Here is a 7,500-nt window from a genome sequence, read left to right on the forward strand (position 1 = left end):
GCATTATAACCATTGCCAATAATAGAAATTTACGTTTTCTGGTCAGTATAAAGTTATCACGCAAGGACACTTAAATAGTTGAAACATATCGAGGTTAGTACATAAAAGACACCTGATTCTTATTATGAAACAAGCGAAAACGAAAACTATATAATATAGTACACATTGTTGCGATTTCAAGAATAAAAGTACTGATATCAATCCATATTCTTAAAACAATAGCAAAGCCACACAGTCACATCCTCTCTGGTAACCAAACTAAACTGAAAATTCATCACATTTGCAAAATCACCTGAGGTCAAGAGAGCGATCACTCAACAAGCGACAGAACCCATTTTGAAATCTGTATGGAAATCCATTTACGAAGCGGCTATGCGTGAAATCACTTCAGCGATGCCGTTCGTTTCCAAAAGCCATGAATGTAGTATACCTTATCAGCATGATTGAATTGCAGAAATACGAGGCCCCACGAAAGTTCAGCATTTACTGAACAAAAGATATGAAGCGATTTAAAGTGTACACGGTCGTGATGGTGAGTGGACTTAAGTTTAAGTACCTTTAAACCACAGTCCAGATAAATGTATATAGCAGGTATAAGTGGCATGTGGTCTTTGTGATATGAAGACCTGGTTTGACCTAGTAATCAAATTGTAGACATGAGTCTTATGGTCTTTGTGATTTCATGAACTGATTTGGCCCAAAGGCCCAATTGTAGGCCAAGTGTTGTGTGGTCTCTATGAGTTTAAAAACTGATCTGGTCCAGTGACCAAATTGTAGGCATAAATAATTATGTGGTCTTTGTGATATCAAGAACTGATTTCACCCAGTGACCAAACTGTAGGTAGAGTTGTCACGTAGTTTTTGTGATTTCAAGAACTGATTAGGCCTAGTGACTAAACTGTAGACATAAGAGGAATAAGTGTAATGTAGTCTCTGTTCTGATAGTCTTATAATTCTGTCATCATCATCTCTATCCTCACAATTTAACCCTTCTAACTCTGCGCTCATAAAAACATGATTAAAATTTACAGAGCTCATAAAGAGACTCATCTGGAAAGCTTTAAAATGCTTTATAGTTCTCTGTGTGCCGTGGATACGATAGTTCGTTTGAAAAAGAATATTCGTTTAATAAACCGAGCTTTGCTTCTTGAAGACGTCTGGAAAACAAGAAATTGTGTCCAACTGCTCACATGGTCACTTGAATACTGATTTCGCACTGAGAGAGAGAGAGAGAGAGAGAGAGAGAGAGAGAGAGAGAGAGAGAATAACACTAACTTTTTTCCATACAATTCACAGAACTAATTATTTTTTGGAAAGTTAAGGATATCATTATATAAAGCATATGGAACTTATAGCATGTAAAGAAAACACAAACACACACACAGGAATAATATTACAATCTTTTTAAATAAAATTCACAGGATTAATCATTTTTAGGAAAAGTCAGTTGTATCGTATGCAAACAGAGAGAGAGGAAAGAGAGAGAGAGAGAGAGAGAGAGAGAGACAGGCAGACAAACAGAGAGAGACAGAGCAGATAATAACATTCCGTCTTTTTCCATAAAATTCACAGAACTATTAATTTTTAGGAAAAGTCAGGCATATTGTATTTAAACATACAGAGAGAGAGAGAGAGAGAGAGAGAGAGAGAGAGAGAGAGAGAGAGAGAGAGAGGGAATATATTCAATCATTGTCCGTACAATGCACACAACAAACGAATTTCATTAAGTCCATGCAATCCCGTATATAAAGAAGGCATTATTCGAGTTATGTCACGCGTAGAGAATTCTTCACGTCAAATCACAGGGGAGAAACTTGATGGTAGACCCCTCAAATGTCAAGCAAGATAATTTATGTAGCATCTGGTCACTCAGAATGGCCTCTTTCCCCATATTTCCCACCTCCTCACTCTCCCCGCTTGTGGGCAAATTTGCTAGAAGGAAAATCACGGCCATTTCCAAGGGGACGGTGCAAAAAAAAAAAAAAAATAAATAAAAAATAAACAAAGACTGGAACTCAGATGAAGGAATTAGTCATTTTCTCCTGCACCCAGACCTTACAGACCTTACGTTCGTTCGGGGATGAGTGAAGTCTGAAACATTTTTTTGTATTAAATTTTTTTACTGATACAACCAATTGCATTGTTGTTACGAATGACAATGACGATAACGTGGAGAAGGAAGAAGAACATGAAGAAAGACTTGGTAGAAAGCAAGCCATCAGATATGCATTTCGTATGATGTTTTCTGATGTTCTATTACTTATCACCTATTATTGAATATATTCAATACCTAACTATTTTTTTTTTTATACGAATTCATAATTCATATTTGTCTCTCTCCATCTCTTTAGATATATATATAGATATTTTTATTAAATAAAAAAAAATTTTTTAAAAAAATTTTAAATTTTTAAAAATTTAAAAAAAAATATTTAAAATTAATATAATATATAGATTAATATATATAATATATATATAATAATTATATATATATATGCACCCGTGAACTTCATAAATGCTAAGCGAATTCCTTCCAGAAATTGTCAAGGAGTTTAACTGAAGTACAATTGGAGAGAAAGGTCTCAGGTACAAAACAAGATCAAGAATACCAGATGGTTAATTGTCAAAAGGGTAAAAATTAAAAGAGATAATCCAGGATTATCGGATATCACACGGTCACAAACCTAACCGAAATTACAAAGTACCTTTACAGTCCAAAACATGTAAAAACTGAATATATTAATTTTTGTTGCGTTATATTTATCTACAACTTTTTTCATAATGAAAGCATCAAACCAAGACTTAAATTTAGAACATTTCTATTATTTGACTTGATGAAACAAGATTCAATGATATTCCTTTTAACTGTGTTATTACATGGGATTAAGGCTCTTGCTTGACTCCAGTTAATAGGGTGGTCTAAATCTCTCACATGTACGAATAATGCATTCGATATTTGCCCAGTTTCTCACAGAATATTGATGTTGTTTGAGACGTTGTGAAACAGATTTACCGGTCTGTCGTAATAGACTTTATCACACTTTTTGCAAGGAAGTTTCATATAGAGCTGTAATATCTTTGGGAGAATTTTTGATTATTAAACTCTTGACATTTTAATATTACTGAAAACAACATTTATGTTAAAAAGCTTTAAAATTCTAGGAATATCTAAAACCTTTCATCATAGGGTAATTTTAGAATGTTATCGATATTATTTTCCTGTGGGATTTCGCTTATATATATGTATATATATATATATATATATATATATATATATATATATATATATATATATATATATATATATATATATATATATATATCTATATATATATATATATATATATATATATATATATCATATATATATATATATATATATATATATATATATATATATATATATATAAAAGTTGAATAGCAGTTTAAACATAACACTGAATAACAATAAATATGAATGACTAAATTATTCCTTGAAAATATATTATTTGAGAAGTCTATTTTGAAATTTAATTCCATACGCAAGAAGTATAATTATACAATTCAGGAATCAACCACAACCACTTATCAACTGAATGACTCACTAATGATCTAAGTAAAAAGAATGTGAATAAAAAACGATGCATTAAAAGATGTTTATCGCTCATTCCATGTTAAAATGACTTTTAGACTAAGAGAGAATCTTTTGTTACCATCATAATTTCACACTTTGCGTAATTATCGTTCTATATCCGACCATAACCCGAAGCTGCGTCGCCAGTAAAATGATTTGATCACTCAGGCAGCTGCTTCGGATAACTGGCCACAAATTTCTTTTGATACTCCTTACGTGCTCGCGTCTCCGAGATTTCTGAGAGAGAGAGAGAGATAGAGAGAGAGAGAGAGAGAGAGAGAGAGAGAGAGAGAGAGAGAAAGTCATAGTTTTCAACTCGTTATACGAATGACATTCCGAGTAAGAAAAAAAAGAGAGGATAAAAGGAAAGCCATGAAAGAAGAAAAATAGAAAAACAAAAAACAAAAGATCCGGTGAAATATAGAATCCCATACATTTTCTCAGTTTAAAATCTAAAAGGTCTTTTGCATCTACAGAAATATCAGTTTCCCCGAGACAGGCAATTAACTCGATGACTGTAATTGCTGGAACCGTTTCACATTCTCTTGATTGAATCCCCGGAAGTTCTTTAGACAACCAGGGATTATTGGCTCAAGTTTTATGCTTTGTCTCGTATGTTTATCAGTCGTTATAATCATCTCTTTTGCCTTTTAGAATACTGAGCTCTATTAACACGCAAGAAATGGAGAGAGAGAGAGAGGAGAGAGAGAGAGAGAGAGAGAGAGAGAGAGAGAGAGAGAGAGAGAAAACTCACCACAGAACAATACGCCCTACTGAGGAGTATATATGCTACAAATCATAGATGCAGTCTCACTAATTAGAGGTAGTTGAACAGCTCATTGCATTACATGACGTATAATTACGGTGTAATAAGATCGTGACTGTGGATACAGTGTAATTACACGTAAGCCCGACAAAGAATAGAAGACTAGAGTATCCGTATCCTGTTACTTACAGGATACGGATACTATAGTCTTCTATTCTTTGTCGGGCTTGCTTGTAATTAACACTGTAATCAGAGTCACGATCTTTATTGCACCGTAATTATACGTCATGTAATGCAATGAACTGTTCTCCAACTACCTCTAATTAATGGGACTGCTTCTGTCACCTGTAGCATTCCTCTCTCTCTCTCTCTCTCTCTCTCTCTCTCTCTCTCTCTCTCTCTCTCTCTCTCTCTCTCTATCTCTTGCGTGCTAATAGAGCTTAGTATTCTAAAAGGCAAAAGAGATGATATAACGAACTGGTAACCATACGACACAAAACAAAAAACTGGACTCAGTAATCCCTGGTCGTCAAAAGAGCTTCCGGGGACTCAATCAGCAAGAAAACGTGAAACGGTTCCAGTAACTACAGTCACCGAGTTAATTGCCTGTCTGGGGGGAAACTCTCTAACTACAAACTTCCAATATGTCTGGAAACTGAAGTTTCCGAAAATGACTGAAGTTTGACTGAGGTTTTAGAAGTTACCTCCCAAGTGTTGTCTTGTAATTTATTTATTTTTGTGTTATGTGAGTTATGTTTGCGAAGCTGTCGTATGTTAATGTTCTGTTAATAAAACCCATTATTAATTCATTCAGTGAATGCAATTGACTGAAAAATTTATGATTAATTATTCAGAATCAATCTGCAATTTAAAGGAGAAGGATTTAATACATTTAGTATAGACTTAATTACTGTACGTAATTATCTAAAGCTTTTATCACTATCTTAATATGATCATAAAATTCTATATTAATTAATTCACTAAATATAATTGATTCAATAAATAGTTCAATTGATATTTTGGAATTACTCTACAATTTGAAAGACGTAGAGAACTTAATTTAGTATAGATGCAAATAATTTACGTAATTATCCAAAGATATTACTTGTATCTTGATCCCATACAACTCAATATATCTAAAGTGGATGGGTCTTTAAAACTTTCTTGAACAACTTTGTGTTTTCTTCATAATAATTATATTTACAAATACCTTTTCATATTTGACTATGATACGTGTATTGTCTTTGCCATCATCTTTTGTTATTTTGATGTTAATATAAAAAGTAAACAAATAAAAAAAACAATGACTTTGTCTAGAACGAGTTATTTTTAGATACTGCAAGCATAAAAAAGCTATGGCTTATAGCCTTAATCACGTTCAGCTGAAATTACAATGAACGTATTGACAGGTTTTTAGAAAAAGCTTTTCATTAGTAGTTTATCGTTTCGTGTTGGGGAAATATAGTTATTATATTTAAGAAACTGTAATCTGTTTGTTTTTCTACACCCAGGACTGAGTTTAGTCTAAAATCTAACACCACCACCGGTTGAAATATATTTAATTCAGAATACATTATATTCTCAATATGAAAGTATAGTATTCTTCAAGGATAATAGTTCACGACGAGGTATTCTAAGTGCAACAATTTTTAAGAGATTATTCTTTCTAAGATAAAACACATTACGTATTCTGGAGTGAATCTTTTCCAATGGGATGGAAAAAGGAATAAAGCAACTTTGTTCTACTTCTGTTCTACTTGGGAGAAATACTGGGAAAGGAAATATCTATTCCATTGGTGCAGAGTTTTAAAGAGCTTGAGTTTTCAATTTGTAGGGGAAGAATAATTGAATGATTTCGAGGAAATAGAAGCCGTAAGTCTGAATAATTCCTCTCTGTTTTATTTTTCTGAGATGGGTTACCATGGCATTGGATGAAGCTGAAAAGTGTTTTTGTATGCCTCTCATTCACTGACCTGTTTGGGGAAACGTATCCCACAATTATTAAACCTGTAGAAATATTCTTTTTTAACTAAAACTCTACAGAGACCTTTATAGAATCGGTACGATACATACATATACTCACAAGCGTTCTGTATACTCTTATTTTTAAATGTATTTGTGTAATTACATAACTGTCGATTGCTTTCTTTATTTTAAGATTCATGCTACTATGGAAGTCTTTTAACTGAACTGTTTCTTCCAATCATTTGCTAGAGGGATCGAGAACTTGACCGTGGTCTCCTTTACGCCAGTTATAAAATATAAAAATAACGAATAATTTCCAAATATCTTGAGAGAAGCAATGTAATTCGCATAAAAAAATAACAGAACAACAAATACCATATGTGACTGATTCATGAAAATATATTTGTAATATACACCTAGAAAACCTCTTTAATCCTTTGTATGGTGAAGTGCTGGGAATTTGTGACAAATTTTGACTTTATAGAGAGAGACATAAGTGTTATAATGTCAACTAAGGCTCTGACCAGCAGCCGGGATGAATATTTTTCCTTCAGGATTCAACTCTGTGGTTTTAAGCAAGTTAATTTGCGTTGAATCGAGATCACCAATGTATAGTGGATGCTTTTGTGAAGATGTTTGTTCTTTACGAAGATCATAATATTCCTCATTTTCCAGAAGCGAAGACTGCCTAGTACTGGGGTCAAATCCATCGAATAAAAATTCTTTATGCCACCAGAAACAAATAGGACCTAGGTCACGTGACCATTTCTAAGGCAAGAGAATCATACTATATTCCTTTATGAAAAGGAATTCATCACACTACACAGAGACAGGCAAAGGATAACATTTCAGGAATGCTTTCTTATTTTATCAAAATTATCAAAGCACTTCTGTAATGGGTTGCACAAACTTTTTCTCTGGAAATAGCACATGATATTATTGTACGATTCTGGGAAACTGATTAACACATTCATTATGATAACTGGACTTGAGCATAACTAATTTGAAGCTTAGCTGAAATCTTTGATGCTAACGGTGAACATCAACAAAGGCTGGTTGCGCTGTTGAATGCCAATTGCCTTAATTATGTTCTAATTATATAAAATGGCCTTTTGTGCCAATTACAGTTCTTCAGTCTAAATCAGTCGATTGTCTC

Source organism: Macrobrachium nipponense, chromosome 1 (genome assembly GCF_015104395.2).
Source record: "Macrobrachium nipponense isolate FS-2020 chromosome 1, ASM1510439v2, whole genome shotgun sequence".
Classification (NCBI taxonomy): domain Eukaryota; kingdom Metazoa; phylum Arthropoda; class Malacostraca; order Decapoda; family Palaemonidae; genus Macrobrachium; species Macrobrachium nipponense.